A 16,360-nucleotide genomic window follows, 5' to 3' on the forward strand; every position below is an offset into this window, starting at 1 on the left:
AATTTTCCTATTAAAACCCTGTGGAACCCTGATGCGACTATCACTTCAGTAGAACCTGTCGAATTCAGGCAGAGTTTCTTGAAGGCTCAGATCTTTTTTGGTTTCTAAAATAGTAACAAATAACCCAAAACAACATTTTGTGAATCACCATCCCAGGCTTAAACAATCGGTACAAGGAGGCAGATTTTTCATGGGATTTTGTATGTATGACACTAGAGAAACGAAGTGGCATCTGAATCACTAATACACATCTGGTGTAAAGGTTCCTTCCTTTACCATGTGTGTTGTTTGAAAGTAAATACACAAAGAATTTGACAGTTTTAATCTCATGTTTATCTGAGAAACTGGACACCTATTCCTTATACGTAAAAAGATATTTCCTGTCAGCTTTCATAAATATCTCTCTTGACCCTCAGCAGAGACAGAACCAGCACGAGATACAATGCAAAGCCAAATGTTGAAAGTTTATATCAATATAAACGTGGGACAAAGGTAATTTACTCAGTGAAGGAAGAAACTCCTGCTACATTTAATTATGCTTGAGTACACGGGAAAGTATCTTTACAGCTGTTGTCTCTCCCTGCCTTTTTAACCCAACTATTGAAAAGTCATCTTCTTATCTTAAATCCAAAGCCTAATTAAACTAGTGAAACACCATTAAACCTGGTAAGAAGACTTATCTCCAGCCACTACAGTTTGCAATTAGACTTTGGGCTAGGTGAGGGTGCAGGAAAGCAATGTTACTTTCTTCCCTTAATGAGAACATAAACACTTCCACATTAAAAGATTATTTTCTTAAAATCCCCACAGGTAGGCAGGGAATTCACTTCACTTGTGAAAGAACAAAACATAGGAAAGAAAATAGTGGAAAAAACCCAAAACCCCCTTTCTGCTTTATGTGAAAAAGCTATTTTCATTTTTTTCATGACCTCAGAAAAAGCCAGAAGGGGACATAACAAAACAGCATATATATGTGATTAAAGCAACAGGGTCAGGGAAAAACTCAGAGGCCCAATTTGCCTCTTTTTAGAGCAATAGGAACAAAACTTGTTTCAGTATATTGATACAGTAGATAATAAAGACTTAAGTATGTGACAGAGAAGTCCACACTGGAGTCATACACACCCTTCAGCTACTTTTGCTCATCAGACCATCACGGAATACAAACAGAATGTCCTGGTTGAAGCAACAGCGAAATATCTGTGAGAAATATTCTGAAGACCAATACAGACCATCACCTCTTCAGACTGGAAGCTGCATTATGAATGTTCAATATATCATCAAGTGGTCTCATATGAAGCTGCAGATGTGCTATGATACCACAGCCACCACAGGACATCATTGTAGTAAGCACTTTGTTGAAGAAACCTTCTCTTTGTCACAAAACTCAAGCACTGTGCAAAACCAGAAAAAGGCTTCTCCTTCCAGCTATGTAATTTGTGCAGGATAACTCTCAAGTTTCTCCCCCAGTGCCCTGTTTGTCCAGCAACACATCCCTTTGTGATCGCTAGCCTTATTTATATTTGTTTTTGAATTAGATTTGATTAACTTCAGTTTAAATCAGAATGAAGTATTTTCACTTGACGTGTTAGAAATTAGATGTTTTTATTCCTCCAGACATATGACTTTCCAAACTGTGTAAGGTCAGTTTAAAAAGCATTTTTTGAGTGGGAATGACATATCTCTTGGGTCTGGTGTTTTGTCAGGGTCTTTTTAGGTGTGGGGAGGAGGGTGTTTGGTGTTTTAGGACTAACTTAAATACGGTGAAAACAAAATTCCTTAAGAATGTTACAGGTTACAATCTCAGTTCACTTTTACTGAAAGATTTGGGTTCATTTTTTTCCCCCCTCCTCCTCCATATTAGGCAAATTGTTTATAGACAGTTTGGCTGTTTCCCAGAAATTATAATTTGATTGGTGCCTTTTCTTCTGTGTGCTTCTATCAGTTCTTTTTCAGAGGAAAAAAAATCTTTCCTCTCCTTCTCCCTTTTTTTTCTTAAATAAGGAAAAATATTTTTAATCATGCAAGTTACTCTACCCAGAAAGACCACCACCAACACAAACACCCCTAATGATGTTAGCCAGACTAGAAAAAAGGGTTTGTTCACAGGGAACATCTTAGAATAAAATACCAACATTAGATGTGGCACTTCAAATCAATTTATTTCTTCTTAGTCACTTAACAAGATTTCAAATCTGGTTGCCTTTTAAAAAGCAGTTATTCATGAAGCCATGCAACTTAACCATCACAAAAGCGCTAACATGCTTGGCTTTCTTTTACTAATGTTGTGTGATTTATTTTTTTTATAACTTCACTGACATTTCAAGAGGAACAAAGTGATTGTCATGTGGTACACTCAGTCCTAGAACATCAGCACAGCTGTTTGTTCCCAGACTCTTAGTTTTGATCTACACAGCAGCCTGTATTTTCTCTGACGGGAATTACACATCTTACCATAAGCAGTTATAGTCTCCATATTCAGTTTGCCTATTGCACAATACTTGTCTGTAAGAACAATTAATCAAATGCTTTGTCCTCTTTCTATAGCCTTTTTTACCTCAAATTGATTCCTCTGGTGCAAGAAAAGAGGACCATAACCAGCCATGGCAGAGAATCACAAAATTACTCCATTTTGCATTTCAGAAAAATCTAAATGACCAAATATCTGCTTCAGACACCCTCTGCTGGAAAGCATCAATTTTATCTCTCTGCTCCTGAATTAATTGCTCAGAGGCAGGGGAGAGCACGAACATTTAACTGCTTGAAAAGACTGGTATCTATTCTATAAATCACTGTCTTGCATTTAAGGAGAGGAAAAGATTTGATGGTTAAATTATTTATTTCAACAAAGGTGAGAAATGTGCACCTGACTTCTTTGACTATGAAGCAGCAAAAAGGACTCTATTCAAAATTCTGTGGCAGCTTGCCTTTACGATTAGACCAGACCTGATAGATTTCTCCCAGAAAGGTACAAGTGTCATAAATATATAAGCAAGCAAAAATAGGGACTGCAATGAAAAGACTTAACCATGATACACACAAACCTGACTTATTTTCCCACAGATGAAAAAAAGGTCTTGAAACATGAACCAAATGTCTTTAAATTAAATCTGTTTATATTGTGTGATTCTCAAGCAAGAAGTACACCCCCAGACCATTTACAGCATCATTTGAAAGTTTTGAAGTTTTTGAATGGCCTTTTAATGCTGTTGAGACTTGTTTGCTGATTGTGATGGGGATCACCATGTTGGCACGCATACAGGGTGTATTTTGCCCACGACCATTTCATCTGATTTCAAGAGTTAAGCAGAGTCAGGTTTGGGTCTGTCTGGGATTAAATGACGATGTAGGAGGACCAAGAGATTTTCCCCAAGGCTGGACAGTCATGAGTGGCAGGGTGTGTAGGATAGTACGGGCAAGTATCTAGTCCACTGGGCCCCTCCAGTGCTTTGGAATTTCACGACCAAACGACGGCAAAATCCAGAAGAATTAGTAAAACACTTAAATGAGGTGTGTGGTCATTCTGGCCATACCAGAGATGGACAAATCATGGCAACGTGCTGGGGCTTGGCCTATGCTTACAGGGCCTTGTTCAACACTATCCAGCACCTTCAAAAGGACAAGAATGTCGGTGGATCTGAGGGCAAAGCAACAGTCAGCGCAGCTACTCCAGCTCCAAGCACAGCAGCTGCACCACCCCCAGCAACAAGTACAGTCGCTACTCAAACCAAAGTGATAATCACTGCAGCCAAACCAAATTCGTACCAATATCGGTTGCCCCTGTACGCAAGAGAAAAAGCAAAAAAGAGGCAAGAAGGGTGAAGCAAGATGAAGGAACAATGTATTCACCACCCGGTCCAGAATCTGATCAGGAGTCATCATCACATGACGAAGAAGAAGAAGAAGAGGTAACTTCTCGACCTCGGACTTCAACCGAGCTACGGAATATGCAAAAAGATTTTACCTGTCAACCAGGGGAGCACATCATCACCTGGTTACTTCGATGCTGGGACAAGGGGGCCGATGGTCACGAACTAGAAGCTATAGAAGCCAAGCAGCTGGGATCACTTGCTAGAGAAGGGGGAATTGACAAAGCAATTGCAAGAGAGAAAAAGTCCCTCAGTCTTTGGAGGCGGCTCTTGGCAGCTGTGAAAGAAAGGCTTCCATACAAGGACGATGTTATGAGTTGTTCGGCCAAGTGGACTACTTTAGACAAAGGCATCCAGTCTCTGAGGGAATCGGCCATCGTAGAGATGATCTATCACATCAAGCCGAATAACGGGGATATACCCATAGATCCAGATGAAGTCGAATGTACACGACCCATGTGGCGAAAACTTACACGGAATGCACCATCATCATATGCCCATTCATTGGCAACAGTAACCTGGAATGACATAGTACCACTAACAGTGGATGAAATGGTTCATAAACTCCCAGAGTTCAAAGACAATCTCACCCCTTCCATCATCTCAGCTGTGGAAAAACTGTCCCAGGACCATAAACAATTGAGGGACGATCTATCTGATTTATCCAGCTCCTCACGTGTACCAACACACATCTCAGCTATTAACAAAAGGCGTCCTATTGTTCGAGAGAGGAGATACAGGAGGTATATGCCACAGGCTACCCTATGGTTTTACCTGCGGGATCACGGAGAAGACATGACAAAGTGGGATGGAAAACCTACTTCAGCTTTGGAGGAACGGGTGAGTGAATTGAAGAGGGGAGCAAGGGCCAAGACTGATCATCCCATGAGAGTTACAGCTTCAGTATCTGGTGAGCAGTTTCCCAGATAGAGTGGAAGAGATATCACAAGTTCCTGTGATAACGAAGAATAATCCCTTTCAACAAGACTAAAGTGTCCAACGCTGTGATGACTATCAGAGGGGCCCTGCCTCCAGCCAGGTGGAGGTAGGGGATGACTGGATTTACTGGACTGTGTGGATCAGATGGCCTGGCACATCAGTCCCACAGAAGTATAAGGCTCTAGTAGATACCCATGCACAGTGTACCCTGATGCCATCAAGCTGTCAAGGGGTGGAACCCATCTATATTTCTGGAGTGACAGGAGGATCCCAAGAGTTGAGTGTACTGGAGGCTGAAATCAGCCTGACTGGGAGGGAATGGCAAAAGCACCCTATTGTGACTGGTCCAGAGGCTCCATGCATCCTCGGCATAGACTACCTCAAGAGAGGGTACTTCAAAGACCCAAAAGGGTACCGATGGGCTTTTGGTATTGCTGCTTTGGAGACTGAGGAAATTGAGCAGCTGTCCACCTTGCCTGGTCTCTCAGAGGATCCTTCTGTTGTGGGGTTGCTGAAAATCAAGGAACAACAAGTGCCAATTGCGACCACAACAGTGCACCGGAGGCAATATTGCACCAACCAAGACTCCCTGATTCCCATCCATCAGCTGGTCCATAGACTGGAGAGTCAGGGAGTGATCAGCAGGACCCGCTCACCCTTTAATAGCCTCATATGGCCAGTGCGAAAGTCTAATGGAGAATGGAGACTAACAGTAGACTATCGTGGCCTGAATGAAGTCACACCACCATTGAGTGCTGCCGTACCGGACATGCTAGAACTTCAGTATGAACTAGAGTCAAAGGCAGCCAAGTGGTATGCCACGATTGATATTGCCAATGCATTTTTCTCAATTCCTTTGGCAGCAGAGTGCAGGCCACAGTTTGCTTTTACTTGGAGGGGTGTCCAGTTCACTTGGAACCGACTGCCCCAGGGGTGGAAACACAGCCCTACCATTTGCCATGGACTGATCCAGACTGCACTGGAACAAGGGCAAGCTCCAGAACACCTGCAACACATTGATGACATTATCGTGTGGGGCGATACAGCGGAAGAAGTCTTTGAGAAAGGGAGGAAAATAATCCAAATCCTGCTGAAAGCCGGTTTTGCCATAAAACGGAGTAAGGTCAAGGGACCTGCACAGGAGATTCAATTTTGGGGAATAAAATGGCAAGATGGACGTAGACAGATCCCCACAGATGTGATCAACAAGATAACAGCAATGTCTCCACCAACTAATAAGAAAGAAACGCAAGCTTTTTTGGGTGCTGTGGGGTTCTGGAGAATGCACATCCCAAATTACAGTTCGATTGTAAGCCATCTCTATCATGTGACCCGGAAGAAGACTGATTTTAAATGGGGCCCTGAGCAACAAGAAGCCTTTGAGCAAATTAAACGCGAGATAGTTCATGCAGTAGCCCTTGGACCAGGGTGGTATTGTATTCTCTTCCCTTGTTATTTTCTCTTATCATTGTTGCCGTTGGTGGTAGCGGTGGTGCTTTGTGTTGTACATTGGTTGCTGGACTGTTCTTGTCTCAACCCGTGGGAGTTGCATTCTTTTGATTCTCCTCCCCATCCCTCTGGCAGCGGGGAATGGGAGAGCCCGGGTGGGGGGGGAACATGGGCCTCGACTGCTTCCAGCCTGGCACCACTCACTGGGAGTGAGTGAATGAGCTGTCTGGCTGGGTTTAAACCACGACATTGCACCTGTCCTCCTTAAGCAGACAAAAGACATTAAGTAGCAGCCAAATAGAAATAAAGATTTAAAAAGAAGTTTTCAAAGGAAGCCTACCCTGATAACAAAGCAGAAACTGAGGTACTTTGAGAAGCTTAAAAGAGCCTATTTTTAAAATAAATCATTGTCAGCACAAAAAATCAGCTACACATGTAAGTGTTTGTGGATAAACTGTCACATGATACAAATGAAGAAATAAACTAAGATGGGTGGACAAATAAAGCCGCATGGCTTATCCAAGACCACACAGGGACACAGTAGTAGGATTTAATGTAGAGCACAAGTGATTATGCTGGAAAAGACCACAGCCTAGCTTTCCTGACAACCTTCACACTGTTTCTTAGAATTGTAGAATTGTTTAATTTGGAAAAGATCTTTAATATCATTGAATCCATGCATAAAGCATTTGTGACCATGCTGAACATAAAGGCTGAGTTTTGCTCTTACAGACTGTGAGTGCTTAGCAGAGAGATCCGCAGCAGCTCTGATTTTATCAGAGGCAAGCTGGCAGACACCCAAGGAAAGGTCACAGGGCAGAAGGACAGAGCCTCAACAGAGTTTTTGCCTTTCGCGCCAGGAGATTCCTAGCATCTGACCAGGCCTAAAGGGCTAATGCTTTAAAAGATGAAAAAAAAGCACAAAAGGTGAAAATATCCACAAAGATCTTTGTGATATTTCCAGACCCTTTCAGATTATTCCTCTTGCATGGAAGCTGCCTGTATAGCCAGGGAAGATAGGTATTTGCACATGAATGGACCAAATGGAAAATATTCTGCTCCTTGTGGAACCTAAAGGTAGTCAATTGGCAAAATCCAGGCAGTCCATCTTGCATCTATGAAGAGGAAGACAATGGAAAACTATACTAAAGTATTGACAGCCCCCAAATAAAACATAAGGAAACAACGAGTGATGCCTTGGGGGGAGGTGCCCTTGCAGAAAGCATGTCTCTTTTTCCCAAAGCACAAATGTTTGTCTTTAAGATCTTTAATGAGAACCTGATACTACACAGAAAAGAGACACTGGTTAAAAGCAAAGAATGTAAGTAACCATACCTGCTTTCAGCTACAAGTTTTGGCCTTCAGGAAACACCTCCGTCACCTTATAGTTACAGGTTTTAGAGCAGAATTAAACACTACCTAGTTATATACTTGGAAAAATACCAGAAAATTGGCCTGGTTTGACAGATAAGGCACTGACTTAGAATTAAAACCAAAGCCTAATGCCGTTCTTTTCTTTCAAAAGCTACATGACCTTAGTTAGGATCCCTTCTCTCAGTGCTCCTGCTTCCCCTCCTACTTTCTGTCCCACATAGTTACATGCTTTGGAACAAGGACCATCTTCTGTAGTATGCTGGTACAATTCTGAGATCAATAGAGTCCTTATCCAGTCAGATAAAAAGTCAACAGAGCACTGTGATGAACTGTTCCCTGAGTAGCAGAAAAAAAATAAAGCCTGGTTTCAGTAGATTTCTGTTTTCTCCCTCAAAACCTCCAGCTCGTTACTTCATGTGTCCTAGGGAAACGCCTTCCACACAATGCTTCCAGTCTCCCCAACACAGAGTAAGTCCTCCCACAGTAACCTTCATCTTGAAACTTGCCAAAAGCAGAGGAATGACTGGAAAACTGGCCCAAGACAGACACACAGATCACATTATTCTTTGAAAGGAAACACAGCTAATAAAAAAACAGCAAACATTTCAACAAAGGTGACACAGATCAAAATCTGGATGGTTTAGCAGACTAAGCATGGCCGTGGAAGGAACTCTAGTATTTTCATCTTTTTAGATCATGTGCTCTCAACAAAGCACCTAAATCGTTTGTGGAATCTATGCCAGAAAACAGCAAGGGACAAATTATCTTTGGTTGGCATTTGGGCTTCCAGTACAGCAACATTTGAAATCTGTTAAGGGTAAAACCCCTGAAATTTCATCAAAAGGATATTTCAATTTTGACAAATCAGTATTTACCACAGACATGCATTTCTTCCATCTCCCTTCATAAACAGAAGTCGCCGTTGACAGTGCTGTTGAATATCATCCCATTTGCAAGACTGGTGTAAACAAAGTGTCAAGGCAAGGAGGTAGATCTCAGGGCAAAAGGAAAATTTTCATCCCCTATGAATTCACTACATTGGGTGGGTTTATATTATATCAGTACCCTCAATTAAACTGAAGAGAAAAGAGAAAAGACTCCATCAGCAAAATTGTTTGAAGCAGTATTTGTTCAGACTAGTCCAAACCTCTTCACCCTTGGGACATGCAATACAAGAAGGAAGTCTCCTGAGTGTGTTAATTATTTAAAATGAAAGCAACACAGTTGCTGGCCTTTTGAAATAATCAGTCTTTCAAAAAGTGTCATGTATCTCCAACACATGTGACAGGTTGGCAGTTTATAGCATCTACTCTCGAGCCCTAATATCAGGATTTTCTCTGGAGCCTGGAAGAATTCATCACCTTTACTAACAAATCCTAAAGACAACCTGTCTGGATCACTGAAAATGAGATGGTGAAGCTAACTTAGAACCACAGAACTCATGTTTGCTAAATTAAACCAAAACAAACATTAGAAGCACATAAACACACACATATATGAATGCAGACACAAATACATGTGGAGATATGTATAGGTAGATATATACCTGTAAATTATAGACTTTTACTGAGATCTGTATTTACTGCCTCTTACAAGTCTATTTTAATAGTCTAAATTTAGTGAATTTTCTACCTTTCTTTCAAAATAAAAAGAAAAAAGGCAGCATCTACTTTGTATGTTTGTATTTTTCAAGTGTATTCAAAGACAGCTTCTTTCTGCATGTATCTGCCCCTTCAGTACGCAAGAATAAAAATGTAGGATCGGCAAGAAAATTCCTATAGAGTCTGACTATAAACAAAAAAGTTGACCTCCTCAGCACTAGAAGGCGGTGAGAATCTTTTCAGCAGTACATATTTCACCAACACTGTGGCTATAGATCTATATGTATTTTTTGGTCATTTCAAAGATTTCAGTTATGTTTTCCACAAAGAAATCTTTCTTATTGAAAATAAGTGCACAAGAGTTACATACAGAGGATTTTTTCCAATCTTGTTAATATTAGTAGTTCATAAAAAAATATTTTGTCTTATGTTTTTTGTGGAAAAATCAATGTTTTTATCTTAAAATACAATCTAGAGACAAAATTATGAAAGATGACAACAAATAGCAATTCACAAATTTCTTTAATTTATCTGTTCACAAACAATAACAGGACATAATATATGTGTCATGTAAATGTGGAGTGGACACAGGAAAAAATACCATTAAAACAACATTCACACATAAAAATCAGAATTCTGAAACCAAACACCTCCAACCTCAAATTTAGGTGGAAATTCTCCATTTCCCCAAACTTTTTGAAAAACATTTGTTGCAAGTCAGTTGAAACACTGCATTATCAGTGCTCTCCACTCTGACAGGCCCTGCCATTTCTGACCAGAGCAATCAACCACAACCTGTAATTGCCATCCAGCAAAATTCCTCCAGAAAGGAGGACCTTGCTGGGTCAACCTGAACCACCCATAGGCAGTGGCCTGTCATACTCTCCATAGTAGCCCTCCTAGGTCTGGCAGTCTGCATCCGCAGCACTGTACCTTTGCAGAAGCCAAGCACACAGTTATCGCAGCATCACATATATATATATAAATAAAACTACACTGTGAGGTAAAATACAGTAAACTACATTGGCTAAAGTCCTGGTGACTATCCCTACAGCTCTTTACAGAAGTTCATTTTCAAAGCTGAACACACAAAACAAATATGCTGGATACCTCAAAGGCTGAATGTAAAACATATTCATGGATTGGGTGATTTTTGTGTTGTTTTTTTAAGGCCTGGCCAAGTTTTAATGGGCTGTCACACATGAATGATCATGAAAGCACTACAATGAACTGAGCTGATAAGCTGATCTGATAGGAATTAACTGCATGTGATTGCTGCTTTGAAAAAGCTGGCCTAAAGAGGCAGCATTGAAAGCAATCTCACAAGTCACTGGTACCACTTGCCTCAGCTATAAGTAAGCACAGATGGTGAGAAAAGTTAATTAAGAGACATATTTGTTTGGAGGTTTGAAATTTCCACCCTCTCTTCTCCAAAGAAGCTAAGCCACAGTGAAAATGTGTTTTAGGTTTGCAGCCTAATAAGTTCATGGTTTTGAGGCTCTGTTCCTGTAGATGGAGGTAACAGATAAACAGAATAAATAATTTATGTCAGCAGTTAGCATATGGATTTGCACTTGATCACTAAGTTACTCATTGCACCTGATAGCTGCAACATCTTGCCAATTAAAAATATTCCTTTCTCCACAACTCTTAATTTACTGTCCTCCTACCCAGCACAGCTTTTGTCTTATACCATAACTGACACCCAGCAACGGAGATGTCATCCTTTTAATTCTCACTTTAATGACTGCCTCTTTCCTTTGCTCTGTCCCTTTTTCTTGCAGGATTCCATAAAGAACATATCAGCAATTACAAAAAATAGCTTCTGGTGATAAACCTTTTTTATCTTCTCCTGGTTAGGAACCCTCTTTCCCACCTCTTTCCAGCCCACACTTGAGCTTTCCCAAGATTAACTAATGGGCTTCTGAAGCTGGGGTTATGACAATGCTCTGTAAAGTGATCACCATCTCTAAAGGATCCAAGTAAATCCCTTACATCTTATATACTGTAAGACCCTGGCCAAAATGTCATGTAGCAGACATTTTGCTCAGTGGTCCTTTGATAGTGTACAATTCTTTTGATCCATTTCCAATTTTTTTTTTTTTTAACCTGTGGCTATTACAATGGCAATGGCTAGTAGCACCAAAGAAATACTGGTTGCAGAATGGTAGGGATCAATCTCAAATGAAAGGCCCTTGAAGGTAAGAAAGGGTTAACGTTAAAGACAGAGAAAAGTGATTTCAGAAATTCAAGTGAAATTGAGAGGTTCTTTGAGAGACATTTCCAGTTCATGCTTATTGTACTACTTATTTCCTTTCTCATCATTGCTGATTATAAGGACGTGCATGTGTAGAAGGAAGTTTCTTCATCTCTAATCAGACCAGCTCTATTCCATGAATCTACAATCCACTGTTTGTGACATTACAAAATGAATCAGGCAGGAGGCTCAAGCCAGATCAGAAAGTGACAGTTTCTGTTTAAATAGATATCTTGGAAATTAGTGATGATAGAAGACAGTATTATGCAGTGTAAGCATTTAACTCTTAGCAGTGCCTCATTCTCGAAAAAGAGGTGGAACAGAATGACTAACTGGAAAGATCTTGGTATAAAAACAAATAATAAACCAGAGTGCTGATCTGTTCTGCTTTTATTTCTAGAGAAATAAAGGTCTATTTTGAATAGGACACCCACACTATGCATATTGAACACTCTCTGGATTTATGGAAAGTTGCTTCATTAAACATTATCTTTGCATTATAGTGTATGGTCACATAATTTATGGTCTATCTTAAGAATTTGGCATGTATCAGTATATTGCTCCTGTCAGCCTTATTTCTGTGCTATGGAACTGACTTTGAGTAGGATATTGCACTTACCAGAATGTGTTCCTAACTAGGTTTACAATTCAGATGACAGGATCACATTAGAAGACTAGAGATTGAAACCCAAGACCAGCCTTGTACTAAGAACCTTCCCGTGTTATTCTGCAAGGAGTTTAGCAAAAAACTTTATCTGCATTTATAAATATATATATACAAGCTAATAATTTAGCCATGATATATATGTAAACATATAAATTATTAATGCATCTCACATTCCCAGGTGGCCCTTAAACACTGTATCTAATCACATGAAAGTGACAAGTTGTCTAATTTTATAAATGTATACAAAATAAGTTGTGAAAAAAGTCAGTCATCGAGAGCTCAGTACAGATGTTAACCCAATTTGTGTGGTAATGATCAAACCAGTCAGCTTACATAAAGCCTTACAGCTGCACAATATTGCAATCCTGCAGTTCTGTCATCAGCAATGAGGGTTACCTACCTGCCCCTGGAAATTTTTCCAGTGGACTCTGCATAGTCATGCTGACAGTAAGACCTCCCATTAGTGTTGCCCACAGTAACAGCCTTGCTCCTTTTCTGCTTTTCTGTCCAAGGATTGTCAGCAGGAAACTGTAAAAGGAGCTATAGCTCCTTCTACTGGGTCTTAAGATTCTTAAGATAAAAGATTTCAGATCCCAGTAGGGCTCAGAGAAGGGAGTGAAAGAAGGCCAGTAGCGTCTCATAGAGCTCTGTGTCTTTTGAATTCTGCTTTGCACATTCTCACTGTGTAATTTCAGAAGCAATCAAGCATTTACAGAAGTTAGCAGAAAAAAGTCTGGGACCGTTGGAATGGGGACAGAAGTACTGCTAAGTAAATGGGTTGTCTGATCCACATATGACATCTCAGATGTAACAGCTTGTAAACATTACCTGTAGAGATCCAAATAATAACTTTACAGATTTAACCAATCATGCTTTGAAGGCTGTCACTGATCTAGTGGAGCATGACCAAATCCTATTAGAGTGCAGAACAGATACTAGTGGAAAGTCTTACATATGCTGAGTTGCATATCTACATAAGGAATGCAAAGACATCCCACATGCTACAGAGATGTATGCGCATGAAAAGATTAATACATGCAACTAAATTCATCATCCCATGGGCCTACAACAAAGATTTCAAATCCTGCAGGGTAACTCAGTCTGAAACAATACTATGTGCTTCATCAAAGAGGATCACATTGCCAAATTCCCTCATAAGTAAGGGCTGACTTACAAGTCCCTTACAATTTCAACTGAAATAGTCAAAAGCAGATGAGATCTGTGTTTTGTTTGCCCACTTCACATGTGTACTTCTTTAAAATTACAGCACAATCTAAGTAGTTATTTGTTAGAGTTAAATCACTGGATGAGATTTTCTAAGATCTGCTGAAATTCTATCATCCTTGCAGCAAAATGTGGAGGAAGGGAAGTTAAGTGAGTGTTTGAGACTGGGTATGAGCATTTTGAGCATGGGTAGGAAACCTGCACAGATGTGAAAGTGCTCAAAGGACTGTTTATATCTTGCCCAGTGGGGATAATCAGAACTATTTTGACTATTTTTTTTACATTGCTTTTTATCTTCCATGTGTGAAGAAAGTTCAAGAGAAAAGCATGTTAGACGGCTAGGTGTTTCCTCCTGTTCTGAGCACTACATGCTATACTTTTCTGGCTGCAAGCCCCTGCATGTGAATGCCAGGGAAATTTCTAGCCCCTAATACCAAAACCAAGTTGTCATATACTTTGTAAAGGCTACCTACCACATTATCACTCATGTCAATATATACAGATCCTACAGGGTATCCTGCCTCCCCGTATAGCTAGGAGAAGTTAGCATCTTCTTGTTTGTTCAAAAACTACCCTGCAGTGTTGACTGGGAAGATATGCAGTCTTTTTTCCCTTTAGATAACTCCAAGAGCTGAAAAATGACTTTGTTTAAACAAATTCCCTGTTCTTTTCTTTCCTAGTGTGGAAAGACTGCTTTTAATCAATGATTGTGGTGCTGTGAAAGAGAGATGCAGTGCCCTCTCAGATAAAGTAAAATAACAGCCCCCCCCCTTTGCCTTAGACGTATTTCACAGCCAGAGTCACAAGGGTCTGTTAGCACTGCACTTCATATGATATTTTTTTCTTTCATTAAAAAAAAAAAGATGAACCAGAGGAATTTTTTTCTTTGAGTTACGTTTGGCCCAATTAACATTAATCTTTTTTGTCTCCTTCAGCTTTTCTCCACACAGTAGAGAAATCCAAAGCTTTTCTCTTGGCTCTGTCTCCAAGGACTAATATCTTTAAGTACTCCAAGGCTAGACCCAACTCCCTGACATTTGTTTGCCTTGAACTTGCTAAGCACTAGTAAGTTTGTTAGCCTCCAAAGCATCAAGAAACTACAATGATCTTTAGACATATTCCATGTGGGTGGTTTTGCAGAACAGCTTCATACAGCAATAAAACCTACAGCTTGTTCTGGTGAATCTGTGTCAGATGAGGGCAAATAAAACCCTCTGAAGTATAGTACATATCCGGTTGAGCATGTTACACTGGGAAGATTCATGAACAAAGGAGCTCCTCTGTACCTAGCTTTTATTGTTGCCATTTGCCACAGAAGTGTTGGTTTGAGCCCAGATTAAACAAACCTAAGTTACAAACAAGAACCTGACTAAATCTAACTTTATTATAGACACTGCAACAGATATTCAAGCAAATATTAAGACACTGTTTTCTCTTGGAAACTTGACCTTCATCTGATGCTGAGGAGGGATGAGTTGAGTTTGCTGGACTGCAAATGCTGATGGCCTCATCATCAGAGCATGCAGAAGTAGGGAAGGTATGGAAGAAGTATGTAAACACAGTGGTAGGCACTGCAAGGGTAGCTAACCTGTTACAGCTTCTTACCACCAGCACATGAAATCAGACCAGCCATCTGCTGAGTAGCTCTGCAGCAGAACTTCTCAGACAAGCAGGAGCTAAAAAATCTACCAAGTTTCCTAATCAGTTGAACGTAAGGACACTGAGGACAGGACTAATCAAACAATCTGCACAAAGGTTAATGCAGCTCCAGCTATTCTTAAATCTCTACTTTCCAGCATTCAGCTAAATCAGCTTCCAGACTGGTGTCATTTCCAATGACTACATGCTAAGGTGCTCAATGAAAACAAATATTGTACAGATAAAGAATTCTAGTTGAGGTAGCATCAACTTCAGTCTTAACAAAGGAAAGGGGAACTGTGGAATTAGCCTAAAAAAGACTCCCGTGCCTTGTCTGACATTTTAATTCATATGGGCAGAAAGATGTCCCCATTTTTAAACCATCTTACAGGAAGTCTGGCATTCTTCTTGTGTGCTGTTTTGCTTAGTAGAGTCAAAGCTTGACTCACAGAGAGAGTAGTGTTTATTCTAAATTATCAAGGTTAAGGAGCAGTTAATGACTTGAACACCCACAGTATAAGTTAAATTAAGCTGTATAGGGACTCTTTGAGCCACCATTCTAAACAAGGAAAATATCTGTGCACTTCAGATGCCAAATACCCTTTTTTTCCTTCACAACAGCTTTTATCATTTTCAATGACAATGTAATGGAATTGAGCAAACAGCAGAATCCACAGAGATGTTTAATTCCTTCTGAAATCTCACCACCACCTCAGAAAAGAGATAAGATTTTACAGATTTATTCCCTTCCTTTATTTCAATTACCATGTTAATGCTTGAGACAATTCCTAACCAAAACTACTGGCCAAAAGTCTGTTGGCAGGTAAGACAGCAGATCTAAATCAAATCACAAAGATTTTGCAATAAGATTGCAAAGCACAATTTCCCCTCTGTAGTAAAAGCTGCACTTTCCCCTGTTTTCCTACTGTAAATCACTATAGGATGGCAAAACTTCATTACATACACGTGACACAATGTTAAAGTAGTACATCCTTTAAGACATTCTAACAATATCCGAAGCTAAATTCAAATCTAAATATTAAACAACAAAGTGTAGAGTGAGATCTTCCCCAGTTAACTCGCTCAGTCTTTCAAAATCAGAAACTAAAAGAATGAAAGGGCTCTGCTATAAGCAGTCTGCTACACCAGTACAACAAAAACCACTATCAGCCTTCAGTTGTGACCCTCTCATGGCTGTCAAATTAAAACACAAAAACAGTGAGCCCCCCTCCCATTCTTTTTGGCCAACAGTTCATGCAAATTACATAAGACCAGTAATCTTTTCTTAGCAACAAGATTTCATCTTCACTACTGATTATATTAATGATAAAGTAGTGAACAT

The 16,360-nt window shown here is 40.0% G+C and overlaps 1 protein-coding gene across 4 annotated transcripts in view; it reads right to left on the reverse strand.

Annotated features, from left to right (window-relative positions):
* RBMS3 (RNA binding motif single stranded interacting protein 3) overlaps positions 1-16,360 on the reverse strand; it is a 722,404-nt gene that overhangs the window by 486,975 nt on the left and 219,069 nt on the right. The gene's annotated exons all lie outside the window — the stretch shown is intronic.

This window comes from Pezoporus wallicus, unplaced genomic scaffold, assembly GCF_028554395.1.
Source record: "Pezoporus wallicus isolate ANWC-B61680 ecotype Strahan unplaced genomic scaffold, APGP_CSIRO_Pwel_v1 contig_3181, whole genome shotgun sequence".
Classification (NCBI taxonomy): Eukaryota; Metazoa; Chordata; class Aves; order Psittaciformes; family Psittacidae; genus Pezoporus; species Pezoporus wallicus.